Source organism: Macrobrachium nipponense, chromosome 13 (genome assembly GCF_015104395.2).
Source record: "Macrobrachium nipponense isolate FS-2020 chromosome 13, ASM1510439v2, whole genome shotgun sequence".
NCBI lineage: Eukaryota > Metazoa > Arthropoda > Malacostraca > Decapoda > Palaemonidae > Macrobrachium > Macrobrachium nipponense.
The window spans coordinates 78,042,251-78,057,562 of record NC_087206.1 but is presented as its reverse complement, the minus strand read 5'-3'; positions in this window follow the sequence as shown (position 1 = coordinate 78,057,562).

Below are 15,312 nucleotides of genomic sequence, written 5' to 3'. Positions count from 1 at the left end.
CTTGCTACAGTTCCATTTAGCTACACATCAGATTTGTTTCATTATATACCCTTTTCCTCTTATGTTCTGGGTTTCTCAATTCTTTTATTTGGCACACCTGTAGTATCAGACTTTCTAAAATTACTTTTGGCTAAACATCAGATTTCTTCAATTACTACGAACCCAATTCCTACTCCCTCTTCCACACAAGTCTGTAACTGGCACACCTCTTGAGTCGCATTTAACTAAAAATCGAAATTTTGCAACAACGTGCCCCAATGCCCTATTCCTTTTTCGTCTTTTACATAAGTCTGTAATTGGCACATCAATGGTAACAGACTTTCTAGAATCGCACCTCTACAAATTAAATTTTTTCCAACAACGTACCCTATGCCTATTTCGTCTTTCACGCAAGTCTGTAATTAGCACACCAATAGTAAGACTCTAGAGTTGCGTTTAACTAAAAATCGAAATTTAGCAACAACGTGCCCCAATGCCCTATTCCTATTTCGTCTTTTACACAAGTCTGTAATTGGCACACCAATGGCAACAGACTTTCTAGAACCGCGCCTCTAAAAATCAAATTTCTTCCAGTACGCACCCCATTTCTACTTCGTCTTTCACTCTTTCACACAAGTTTACAAGCGGAAAACGACACACCATCACGCAATCATGTCAATGACTTTTCGGGTTTAAACCCTCTCGGATCCACCTCCTCCTCCACCTCCTCCTCCTCCCACTCCTCCTCCAATTGAGGCGCAGGGAACTCGGATGCTGCCCAACACTCCCTTGGCGCTCATGGTCAGAATCGTGATGTGAAAATGTGCAATACAGAATGTGGCGAAACTCGGCCCCTTCTACCCTGCCAGTTTTTTTTTTTCTCCACAAGATTAGCACCAGCACGCTAGTCATCGATATCCATTGATATCACAGGTCCTGGTAACGATGAGAAGAAGAAAAAGAAGAAGAAAGAGTGAAATTTAGCAATTTCTTCTTTTCTAAGATTTGGGACTGGCAAGCGCCCACTCACGTCTTCTACGTATTTAGTATTATTTTGTTACATTTTTTTAATCGCTAAAATGTTTCTCTAAACGCACAAGACTACAGGACTATACTCTGTTTTGGCCCACTCTCTCAAGAATGAATCTATTTACCGAAAACTGACGAAAAAAATAAACCAAAATGGTTGAGTAATCACCTTTCTGTGATAAAAATCCGCAATTATAATGCAAACTATATCATTAGGTAAACCGCATTTTACCTAGTAATATAGTTTGCTATATAAATGTGGATTTTTATTACACACACTCCTTACAACTATATAGTAAACTATATTATTAGGTAAATTACATTTTACTTAGTAATATAGTTTGGTATATAACTGTGGATTTTCATTACACAAACTGCTTCTAATTTCTAAGCAATTATCTTTCTACTAGTATAATAACTATCTTCATTTCGTAGCAATAGCCTTTTTGAGCCAAAAATTCATGTTCTTCCACGGACAAGTGTTGAAGTCAGCTATTTCCAATTGTGGCGCGAACGTTATACAATACACCTGGTTCGGAAAAATCTCTAAATATAAGTAGTTTATATAAAAAATAAGAAACATTTTTTTCAATCACTACTGTGTTATAACTACACATATACTCTACAATTTATTCCTCAATCATCTCACGGTAATATCGTACGTCATTTGTTTTCCAATTTCAGACTGACAGTTCAAATGGCTTCTCTCACACATTCCCGAGATGTATACGCTAAGTTGGGATAGGTTAGGCTAGTTCAAACCAGTCGGATCTATTTTTTTATGGGTGTGGAAAACATAATAAAATTATATTCAAGAAGAATCTATGGTTAGTTTTTAAGATATGGCCTCCCGCTATGTAGGAGTGATAATGGTAGTTTAAATTTGACAACGTCTTCGAGGGTTGCGTGAGAGAGAGAGAGAGAGAGAGAGAGAGAGAGAGAGAGAGAGAGAGAGAGAGAGAGAGAAGGTTCCAGTACTCGGCTACAGTTCCTGACTTCTGTAACCACCTAGCTGGAATTCAGCTGTATGCAATATATTTCTAATAATTATCATTTTTAATATTTCTACTGTTATTCTCAATATTAGGACTGCCATTACCATTACCATAATTGCTATTCTTTGCTACTACTTAAGCAACTGTGTAGATATTTCCAATTATAATTTCAATTATTTTATGTCGTGTATATGGATTACGTGTATTGTATTCTTCCACTTTGTATATCCCATGTATATATAGACCCGACTCGAAACAAAGATTATTATTATTAATATTACCAGGGACTAGGGTAACTTATAGATTTGTTTTTTCATGATTTCGCCTCAGATTGGTATGGAATGACGTTTGAACTGTCTGTTTATTTAGGCTTTAGTACATAAGAAGTGGAAGTGGAGAATTTTCTGTTTGTTTTAATGTTTTCTAACCAGCGTTATTTGCAGGATGTTTTTGGTAATTGGTAAAAATGATATGCAATTGTTATAATGTAAATATATACTATATATATGCATATATATATATATATATATATATATATATATATATATATGCATATTTATATATGTACACACACACACACACACACACACATATACTATATATATATATATATATATATATATAACTATATTATTATACATAAACACACACATATCAATATATATATATATTATATATATATATAATATATATATATATATATAAGTGATTACATAATAAAAATATGGAATGTTATTCCATATATATAAAAAACTAAAACTAAAGAGGTCAACCAGATTGCTTGCAGGAATGTGATCAGACCGGAGACGATAAAGTATTCTAAGATGATGTATACAATAAAGTAGGCTAAGATGACATGCGTCACCTGTGGTCCTTCATTTGTTTTGAAAACATTAGTCCAAGCTTCCTGCTTGAGACAACTACCGCGACCTATAATTCAAACGGCCTACGTGACTTGTAATGTGTCATCTGCATGTATGTTCGTATGTTCGAGCTACTGTCTGCTCCTTTATGATTTGTAAACGAGATAGTAGTCAGAATAGAGTTAGCCATCATCATTAGCAGACCTGTGCATCTTTACCTAAGCTTCATCATGTAGAGTTGAATTAGCCATCATCATTGGCAGAAACGATCAAGCCATCGTCATTAGAAGACCTGTACAATCCTATCTGATCTTCATCATGTAATCTCAGAGAATAGAACTATTTTTTATACTTCGTGTTTTCTACTAGAACCTCACATCAGAAAGAAGATATCATCATGAGTTTAACACATCGTCGTCATAACGAAAGAAGATACTTACTTCGTTAGTTATCATGAAACCCCAAGACACCCCAATGAGTATGGAAGTGCATAACCAACCGACTTAGCGTAAGATTATCGCAAGTCTAACATTACCTCATAGGGCGCCTTATTATACAAGGCAACAGCCCTAATATTGGTGGCAGCGTCTAAGAAGAACTCTTCAACGTCTTCCGAAGAATAACGAATAATGTATCATCAGAAGTCAACGACGACGAAAGCAACAGATTCTTCATGCAACTTAGTATCATCGTTTAGTGAGCGACTTCAGAAAACAAGAAGAACTCTTCAACGTCTTCCGAAGAATAACGAATAATGTATCATCAGAAGTCAACGACAACGAAAGCAACAGATTCTTCATGCAACTTAGTATCATCGTTTAGTGAGCGACTTCAGAAAACAACAAGAACTCTTCAACGTCTTCCGAAGAATAACGAATAATGTATCATATCAGAAGTCAACGACGACGAAAGCAAGAGATTCTTCAAGCAACTTAGTATCATCGTTTAGTGAGCGATTTCAGCAGTGCATAACTTCAAGAAACAAACCCGACGTGTCTTTTTCCTACGGCAACGCAAGCTTCGTCTCTCATTAGAATTATTCAAGAAAACATCATTATTGAGCGTTTCCGGCACTTCAAGAAACAAACCGAACGCGTCTGCAGCATTGGATCTTGAAGGGCTCGAATCATCCAAACAACGTGCACGGGGGAAACTCAAGCCAAACCAGGTCATCCGCTAAACAGAAAAGGAGGGCCAAGGGCATGTCGTTATCGGAACACCGTGACTTCCCACAAAATCAAGCTAAGTACAATCTTTTTATTCATTTGGAGTAACTGAGCGTTTCCTTTGCAGGTCGAATTTTCGTTATTCCTGTGGCTGAAGTTACGAGACATTCTTAATCTTACTTTTTTACAGAAATTATTTACATCATTGGGATTTCGCTACTGCGAGTTTTTATCTTTGAGTTTCTGTTTCCAGAAGTTCTACTGAAATATCATAATCATATACTGTGTTAATTTTTTCATTTTGGGTGATTATTAATCCTTTACGTAACAAATCATATTAAACAGTGAATATGCGTTTATGCAGTGGACGTCTGTATTTATACAGATGCATGGATAGGGTCGTTAGGCACCGTAGTGTTTAGAAAACACACAAAAACAAGTGGAACACATGTACAAATCTAGATAAATTAGAGGTAACACTATTTCGGCTCTGGACAATAAAGACTCCTGTGCAAGGTCCCGATCGCAGTTTTAGCCTTGAGTTTTTTGAGTTATATGCGTAAAATATCGAACCTCAGTGACTCAACTGAACTTTAAAAATACGGCTGGATTGCAAGGAATAACTTGTTTTAATAGTAATCGCTCAATTCTGTATAGTTCAAGTCATTCATACGTTCGTTGCTTTATAAACTAACAGCAACATAATGCTAAAACACACAATACGTTGCCGATGGTAATAAAGAGAAGAATCCTAATTATTATCAAAAGAAATAGGTAAACAGTAGCCCTAAAAATCAGAAATCAAACAAATTGTGCTTAAGGAAACTTGGTTACTGTGTCATCTAGTCAGACGGTCAGGGTCAGTCAAATCTGCCGAAGTGTTCAAAACAAAGCACATTCGTCACAATAAGCGACTCTAGCAGAGAGGGGAAAAGCGATGTTGGATCATTCATGCCAATACCTTTTTGAATTAAAAAGGAATTTTCCTATGAATCACACGACCGTATCAAGTAATCAGAGCAGGTTCTCGTAATTTTTATACAATAAGTTATTATAAGTAGTGGTGGATTAAGCACGACTGTACGAGCCGTAGAAATTAGAATATCTTGTTTTATTCCTTTAGTACACGTAATATCCTGTATTTACGGACTCACCGTCTGTTGTTCGAACTTCCCTATTGAGAAGTCTGGATAAGCGAGCGCTTACAGATACCTCTATAGTTATAAAAAAACATTGATCTGTATCAAGTGTAATTGTAAGATATCCATTATCTTACTTCCTGCCAAATAAGGCGTGTTTATCAAAGGAAATTCTATAAACCTCTTAACATATTAAAATCAGTTTTGAACAAAAAGAGACAGTTAATCAAATAATAACTTATATAGAAGAACCAATCATTTGTCTCATAAATCGTGATATTGTTCAACGACCCAACAGAATTTTCCCACAGCCGCAGTAGCAGTTTTGCACGCAAAATCTCGAGACGCATGCACCCTCGAATGTCTTAGTGCGTGTAAAAAGACTTTGCTAGGATCTGAAATTTTAATCCTTCCCGACACTCTGAAATATAATGATTTCCGCGAACAAAGCCCTATACACGGTTGACTCACAGCAGCAAGTTAATCTAGTAATCCACAAAACCTATTCATATAAATATCGCATTTTTTATTGTTGCTAATTTTTAATCACGCCCAACCAGTCGTAGATGAATCTCTCTTATACTCTATCTAAAGTAATATCCGTAAAGTCATTCAAGCAGAGGTGATTCAGCAGAAATTTTTTTTATCTTTTATCTGAATACCAGGATGTTTCTCCACTAGCGAGAGATCTCTGGGGAAAACTGATGACATTGAACATAAAATACGGTCTAAGGACAAATATAAAGCTATATACGTACCTTCGTATAGACTCCCAATGAAATTTCAAAATAGAGATAAATGACGAAGTTGAAAAAATGTTAGTAATAGGAGTCATTAGGAAATCAAATAGCCCATATAATTTTTCCCTCAAACGTCATGCCAAAGAAGATCAGACTTGGCGTATCTGCGTAGATTTCTGTCGCTTAAACAAGGAAACGATTCCTGATTGTTTTCCATGCTATGTACCGACGATATATCTTATCTTTGTTAGATCAGAATAAATTTTTCACCAGCTTGGACTTACTTAAAGGCTTTCACCAGACATTATCAATTTTTACGTATGCCTCCGGCTTCGTTGCGCCCCAATTACAATATAGTGTTTGGAGACTTTTTAGGGGATACCCTACATGCCATATGGTTGGTCTTGTAATCTTTTCTAATACCTTAGAAGTACATTCGCATAAACTAGAGCTAGTGCTACAGAGACAAAGACAAATAATCTCAGAGTAAAATATCTAAATGTGAGTTTTTAAAAACCGAACATGTTTATCTAGGTTTTATGTGTTTAGTCGAGGTCTTAAAGTAGTCCATGGTAAGGTGTCGGCAATTCATAACTTTCCGGTACTTATTAACGTAAGGGGGATACAGCACTTTTGCGCTGTACTGGGTATTACTATCGTAAGTAAATATATAACTCTTCAATCATAGCAGCTCCTTTAACATATCTTACGAAGAAGGGCGTAGATTTATTATGGTCTGAAAAGCATCAACAGGCGTTCGATATCTTAAAATTGTAATCATGCAGTTCACCTATCTTAAAAATCCCTGATTTAAATAAGGATTTTTTTTTTTTTGCAACAGACGCCTCAGACCAAGGGGTAAGAGGGGTACTACTTCAGCAATATGATAAACAGTTCTTTCCTATAGCTTTTTATTCACGTAAACTAAAGCCCTCTGAAAGTAAATATGCAGTAATAGGCAAGGAAGGGCTAGGTATCTTTAACCCACTAGTACATTTTAAGTTCATAATCTACGACTATCCTGTTAAAATCCTTACTGACCATAAGTCCCTTACCAAGTTTTTTAAAGGCTTTAATCACAGTCCCAAAGGAACTCGGCGACATATGATCATTCAGGTCTTTGGAGCCATGTTAAGATATCTACCTGGGAAAGCAAATATCATAGCTGACGCATTATCCCGCAATCCCGCACCATACTGCAAAGAACCATTAATTGGACTAAAAGATATAGAAACATCCGTGCCTACTGTTAAAACCATATCTAAACAAGAAAATTCATTAACCCAAGAGATCGCGAACATTGAATACCTGGGTTGGAGCGTTGAACTGTTACAAACTGAACAAAACAAGGGCCAGCAGCTAAGCAAAATAATTAACACTTCGAACGGAAACAAGGTCAGCAGCTAAGCAAAACAATAAATACTTCAAACGGAAACAGGGTCAGCAGCTAAGCAAAACAATAAACACTTCGAACGGAAACCCTAAAGCAAAAGTATATTTAAAGTATGTGTATCAGAATTATGTAATCAAATGTAATATCCTATGTAGGTCCGTGACGAGGAGAACCCGAAGAACACAGCAGGTGACTAACGACCAGGTAGTAGTAATAATCTCTTTCATACCAATCGTCCTAAACTGGTTGCATTCCGTCATCCAGGGTTCTCTATTATGTCACAGAAAGCCAAATCACTGTTTTACTGGCCTACAATGCTTTCAGATATAAAAAGCACATAACTAATTGTAACACGTGTCATGAAAACAAGGGACACACTAAGACACCTGTCATTTTAGGGGCCTACCCCATGCCAAATCAATCCTTGAAAGAATATACGTAGAATTATTAACAGAATTACAAGTCTGACAGAGGAAATAAACACTTCTTAGAATTAATAGTTCCCTTGACACGTTATATAGAATTAATAGCACTAAAAACAAACACCGCAATTGAGTGTGCTAGGAATATTTATGAGTGCTAAATCAGTAAACATGGAATTCAACACATAATAATCTTTGACTCGGGTGGTGTAAATCAATAATAATCTCCTTAACTCGTTGTGTGAATTCCTATCCATTAAGAAAACCAATACTATATTTTATCACCCAGAGTCAATCGGTTTGGTAGAACGGATAAATAGGAAAGTGTCAATGTCTTACAAGTTACAACTCGTGATATTGGATCCGAACTGGATTATAGCAGTTCTCGCGGTTTTAAATACCTTTATCATTCATATCTTGTATCTATAGAAATGATACTGCAAGTAGCCTTATACGGTACGCCGCTAGGACACTTTTCCACATATTCAAGCCAACCATTAATTTATCAAATATAAAAAATAAATAAATAAATAAATAAATAAATAAATAAATAAATAAATAAATAAATAAAATAAATAAATAAAATAAATAAATAATAAATAAATAAAATAAAATAAATACGGATACAAGTGGAGCCAATATAATACACTCCGTAAGAAGTCGGAAGGGTTACAAATTATAATAAAAAAGGAATCACGATAAAATCAATAAGCAAAACGTAACCATAGGTTAATAAAATATCCAAATATATATGCGTAAAGATTTGAACGCTTTAGTTTAGTATTCCATTCAGTATTCTAGGGATATTAATGACAAATAAGCTAAAAGTTCAAACCCATATCAAAACCTACTGACATATTGTCTGTCCCGGTGATTTATATTTGTAGTCAATGAAAAATAAATAAATAAATAAATAAATAAATAAATAAATAAATAAATAAATAAAATAAAATAAAATAAAAGAGATTTTAAAGTCAGGAAGTGTAGAAGTGAAAATGTATATCTATGCAAATAATCTTATACAGGGCAAATAGTATCTATAAAATTTTTATGGAAACCCTTTTCATTAGTTTGAATAAGGAATATCTAATTTAACATAATTACATTTATTTTACAATCATGCAGATTTCCAACATGAAACTAATATATTGTTCAATTTTGGTACTGTTTTTTTTTCAGACATTCTTCTCGTGTGGGTGGAGTATTAAAACAAAAAATACCCAATTTATACTAAAGTCGTATTTATTACAGCAAGTAACTTAACTCTTAAGCTGGTGATGAGGTCATCAGTCTAGAAGGTGCATGGCGTGTTTTCCGAATCAGCATTGTTCCTTTTAACCTCAATAAAACGCTTGCAAGGCAGGTTGGCTGGAGAGAGGAATGCTTAGCCCGAACTTCTCATGGGCCAGGCAGACGTTAGGTACAAGTGTCTATCCGTATGTGCAATGCAACTTTAGTTAAGGAATTGCAATCATTTTAAAATTAATGAACAAAATAAGCAAACAGAATTTCTATAACATCAAAATGAACTAATTTTTTCTGAACCTCATAGACAATTAGAGTCAATAATTCAGCTTATGACATTGGTAAACGGACATTTAGAAGTATCAAGTCATGGATATGAAATATTTACTTGCAACATTAGTCTATTACAATTCAAGTAAATCACATTCATGGGAAAATGTCACATTTTTTTGAAAAACCCAAAGTTTATATAGAAATTAGTTACATAGTGGGTTCTTTCATAGCATCTCCTGCCTAAAAATTAACCTCAGAGGATGCGCGCGAGAAAATTGAATATGAAACTTTTGTTAGGGGCACATAGGATCGGATTTTATCACAGCTTAATTTCAGTTAGCATAGAGAAATACAGAATCATGATTAATATTCTCTTTGACTCTTATGTTGCCTGGCAATCTTACAAATAGCTCCGTTTTCCACTTCTTTGTCTAGTAACTTACTACCAGTAATATCGAATTTTTTTTGGGATTCGTATTGATATCTGTTTATTTTTTATAATTATGGATATTTTTACAGTCATCAGAGACCTGGATAGGTTCACTTATTGTTATAATGCCATGGATAAAAAAGTTTGTACAGCTGACTCTTTTGAATTCCATAAAATATCAGCGAATTCATGTGGGTTAAGTCTGGTTCTTAATGGCTTTCTCCCTCCCGTATTTGGATGTTGTCTGAATTTACTTTGCCCTTGTGACAAGTATAATTTCACTTGCAGGCTGATTAATGGAACCTGGTTACAGTATCCTGCAGTACGAGAGTTTCACATCGCAACTTCAAAAACCTGTTCGTCGCTGCGGACGACTGCAGTGAAGTATCAACCGCCTACAATGTGAAAGGGAATAAGCACCTTCATAAGTGAACAAGCTTATTTCGTAGACTTCTTGGACCGACACCCGTATCCCGTTGTTAATCTCGTTTTAATGTGGAATGCTCCGGTGGCTGTCGGAAATAGACTACAAAAGGGACATACTTCCGACAATTACGACCAGAAGGATATTCAACTCTACATTGCTGACAAAGGACTCGTGCTGGGGATGATTTTATTCATCGCGAACGTATTCGTGTGGCTTAGGATGCAGAGAACAAGTATGAGGCCAAAATAGAACATAGGACCCTGCCCAGGCAATTTTCCCCTAGTTTTAGCCATTTGGAATTGGCCATTTCATTTGGCTATAGGTGGTTGTCTGGAACTGTGTAATGGACGAAAAGTTGTTCGAAACGCTAGAATGTGCAGTGGGTATCACCTCGGTCATGTATCTCATATATAAAGTATCAGTAAAGAATCAGTATATGAATCAATATATATCTTATTTGAAGAATATAGAAGTTAATCAAAGAATCGAAATATATCTGTGCATGTACGCACTAGGAATCTATTTAAAGTGCACCTAGATTAATCACTTAGATTAGTTGTTTATGTGAATCAGTTGTATAAAGTGCACATATATTGATCATAATTATATGAATCCATATACATGTGTATAAATAAATCAGGTAGCCTATAATCAATCTGTTACCTTTTATCTTACCAATAACTGCAGTTATATATGAGTTAGTATATGGATTAATGAATCAGTTATATAAAAGTCAGCATAAAAAATTAATCATTTTTATCACTTCATATATGAATTTTTATCAGTTAAAATATGATTTTTATCATGTTAATCTTTATTCTATGCAATTATCAGAGTACATTAGTATTTTCTGTAGCATATGTATCTTAATGAGATGAAGTGAAAAACTGTATCAGTATATATCACGTGATCACTATTATTTACGAATATCATCATATGCATATTGTGTCTTATATCTTATTTTTTGAATTTGTATTTGTGTACACCATGAATTTTTTTTACTTATAAGTATTTTTTATATATCTATATATATATTCACATAGTGTCTGTATCACACTCCTATAAGTCAAATGCAAGTCAAGCTTGAGTAATATTCAGTGGTTGGTTTTGTAGCTGACCGAGCTTTTATGTAAGTGATTACATAATAAAAATATGGAATGTTATTCCATATATATAAAAAACTAAAACTAAAGAGGTCAACCAGATTGCTTGCAGGAATGTGATCAGACCAGAGACGATAAAGTATTCTAAGATGATGTATACAATAAAGTAGGCTAAGATGACATGCCGTCACCTGTGGTCCTTCATTTGTTTTGAAAACATTAGTCCAAGCTTCCTGCTTGAGACAACTACCGCGACCTATAATTCAAACGGCCTACGTGACTTGTAATGTGTCATCTGCATGTATGTTCGTATGTTCGAGCTACTGTCTGCTTCCTTTATGATTTGTAGACGAGATAGTAGTCAGAATAGAGTTAGCCATCATCATTGGCAGACCTGTACATCTTTACCTAAGCTTCATCATGTAGAGTTGAATTAGCCATCATCATTGGCAGAAACGATCAAGCCATCGTCATTAGAAGACCTGTACAATCCTATCTGATCTTCATCATGTAATCTCAGAGAATAGAACTATTTTTTATACTTCGTGTTTTCTACTAGAACCTCACATCAGAAAGAAGATATCATCATGAGTTTAACACATCGTCGTCATAACGAAAGAAGATACTTACTTCGTTAGTTATCATGAAACCCCAAGACACCCCAATGAGTATGGAAGTGCATAACCAACTGACTTAGCGTAAGATTATCGCAAGTCTAACATTACCTCATGTATGGCGCTTATTTACAGGCACCAGCCCTAATTATATTGTATATATATATTATATCATATATTGATATGTATGTATATGTATAAATTGGACACTACTTAGAATCGAAGCTCAACATGCGATTCCTTTAAGCATTTAATATATTCATTAACGCAACCAAAAGAACGCAGTACTATCATACATGTGAAGGCCAACCCTACGAGTGATAATAGTAATACACATGTGTAAACACGTCCAAGCGAAATATGCATAATAATTCGAACGCCTAATATTATTATCATTAATTTCTGTAGATGAAACCTATTCAAACGGAACAAGCACACAGGGGCCCCAGACTGCAGCAGCAACTGATCATGATACAGAGCCTGTGATTTTTCTTTAGCCCTGGGGAAGACGCGAACCCGCCTCATCTGAGTGGCAAACCACGACACTAACCACTATCCCAGCGGACCCGTCCATCCAATTTGAGATCGCACCGTGAGTTGCATCCAATACGATCTCTCTTAAATTAATATTTCTCTCTTGAATTAGCACGGGAGGCATGGAATCTCTCCAGCTTGTATCTATGTCAACACAAGCCAAGGTTAACGACGCGCTTCGGTGCTTTTGAGACAAAAGGTAATCTAGGAAAAAAAAAGATTAAAACTTAAACAAAAGCTTTGTTTTTTCCAACGAAGGACATTTGCGAATACTCACTGCGCCTTTCGCTGATGTTGGTTAGAAGCTATGCTTCTCATTTTGATCAATATTCGGGGCTGATTGTTCGTGATTTGGTCGAATATAATGAAAATGTCGTTCACAAAAAAAAAATCTTTCGAGACAAATAACGTTAATTTAATTTTCATATTGCAATATTCGGCGTCTCGATTGAACAAGTACCATCGTAAAGGAGATATGTGGTCTTATTTAAGAGACGAACGCCTATAAGGCTGGATTCGGCTTTTGGCTCCGGTTTGGCCTGTTTCACTTGTTGAGCGGTGGTTTCGACTTTTTTGGAGTGAAAAAAAAAAAAAAGAAAAAAAAAAAAAACTAGAAACATTCTTATACTAAAATACAGTGTCACTGGGGGCCATATGCCTTATAATCTTTATTATTATTATTATTATTATTATTATTATTATTATTATTATTATTATTATTATTATTATTATTATTATTATTAATTAGAAGATGAAACCCATCTATTCATTTGGAGAGCAATCCACAAAACAAGGGGTTGGGGTCCCTTTGTGACTTGAAATTCAAGCTTCCAAAGAATATATGGTGCCCATTATGAAGAAGTAACATTGGGTAACAGGATACATAAAAAGAAATCAGTTATTAGGAAAGAAGATATAAATGAACAAAATTGATAAATAAACAGATAAAAATGTATAGTCTATCGGCTGAGTGGTTTTCGTAGACAAATTTTGAACCCTAAGTTGTCACCTATTTTCAACAGTAGACGATATGTTTCATCAGAAATTAAATAAATGAATGAGATGCAGTTAGTTGCCACAAGATATAGAAATATCAATTTTCAGTTCGACCATTGCTTAATTTCGATTGATTTTCAATCAAAGAGGAACCTTATTGGCCATGGAACTGACAGTACCCTTACTTTAAGAACGAGTCTTCCTCCTATTTGCTAGCAAAATCTCTGTTGTTATGTTTGAACAATGCCTCACTTTGTACTCCGTCACCCCGTCTCTCTCTCTCTCTCCTCTCTCTCTCTCTCTCTCTCTCTCTCTCTCTCTCTCTCTCTCTCTCTCTCTCTCTCACGCATACTTAACGAATTACTTATCGCTTTATCTATCATTGTTCATATGCAAATGTCTTTGTGGCATAATTTCAGTTTTACAAAGACCCTTTTTTGCCCAGGTGCTGCTATATGTTTATTTTTTTCTCTCTCTCTCACGAAATTGTATTCACCTTGGAAAGAATAAATTGTTGAATTCGTGAGTTTGGGGGATGTTTAGTATAATGTTTTTTTTTCTTTCGTAGTAAGCGCTTTTGTCATTTAAGATTACTTAATATTCTTTTAGTTAGTTTATTTTAATAACTTTTTTAGTCATTTTTATTGTCAAATTTTTCCCAACATTGTTGTCCTTTAGATACAGTTTTCAACTCCGTTCGCGTTGTAAATTCCATTCTTGATTTCCATTCTTCTGCAACTTTTTTTAAAATTTCAAATTCAGGTTTGTATCGATTTAACTCAGAAACACCTTCTACAGTCACCGTACTCAAATAACAGTTAGCCGCCCCTCCCCACCCTCTCTCTCTCTCTCTCTGGCTTTGAGATCGTTCTCTATATTTTTAACATATAATTATTATACTCTTGGTTTTTAATCTATTTAACCCAAAAACACCCTCTATAGTCTATAGTTTCTATATTCAAATAATAGCTCGCCCTCTTTCTCTCTTTGCAATTTTTCTCTCGAGTTTCATCTGTTTGATATAGAGCACTTTCTATGGTTACTGTAAATCTGCATTTTTTCTATAACTTCTATAATCTAATTAAACCATAAACACCTTCTATAGTCACTCTACCCAAAGAATAATTCGCTTTTTTTCTTCCTTTTACAATTATTCTCTTGATTTTTTTGCCTATTTAATTTAGAAACCCTTCTATAGTCACTCTACTCAAACAATAGTTCGCCCCCTTTCTCTCTTTGCAATTATTTATTCTCTAGATTTTTCATCTATTTAATCTAGAAACACCTTCTATGGTCACTTTACTCAAACAATAGTTCGCCCTCTACCTCTGTTTGCAATTATTTTCTAGATTTTTTTTATCTATTTAATCTAGAAACAATTCTATAGTCAGTCTGCTCAAACAATAGTTCGCCCTCTTTCTCTCTTTGCAATTATTCTCTAGATTTTTTATCTATTTAATCTAAAAACACCTTCTATAGTCACTCTACTCAAACAATGGTTCGCCCTCTCTCTCTCTCTCTTTGTAATTATTTATTCTCTAGATTTTTTTATCTATTTATTCTAGAAACATCTATAGTCAGTGTACTCAAACAATAGTTTGCCCCTTTTCTCTCTTTTCAATTATTCTCTAGATTTTTTCATCTATTTAATCTAGAAACACCTTCTATAGTCAGTCTACTCAAATAACAGCTCGCCCTCTCCCTCCCTCTAATTCTCTCTCTCTCTCTCTTTCCTTGCAATAAAATTCGTTGGGGCACGAGCAGGTGAGATCATTACCAGTACCTCGTTATCTTGGGCAGGTGACACATACCCTCGGCAACACCTGAACCGAACCACTGGCTTGGCCCAGCCTTTCTGCCCAGGACCCTGCTTGTGCCTAGGCAGATGCGCCTGCGCGGTGGCCACCTTCGCCTTTGTAATGAGAAGACGCGGAAAATAAGTTGTTTTTTTATGTATTTGCTTT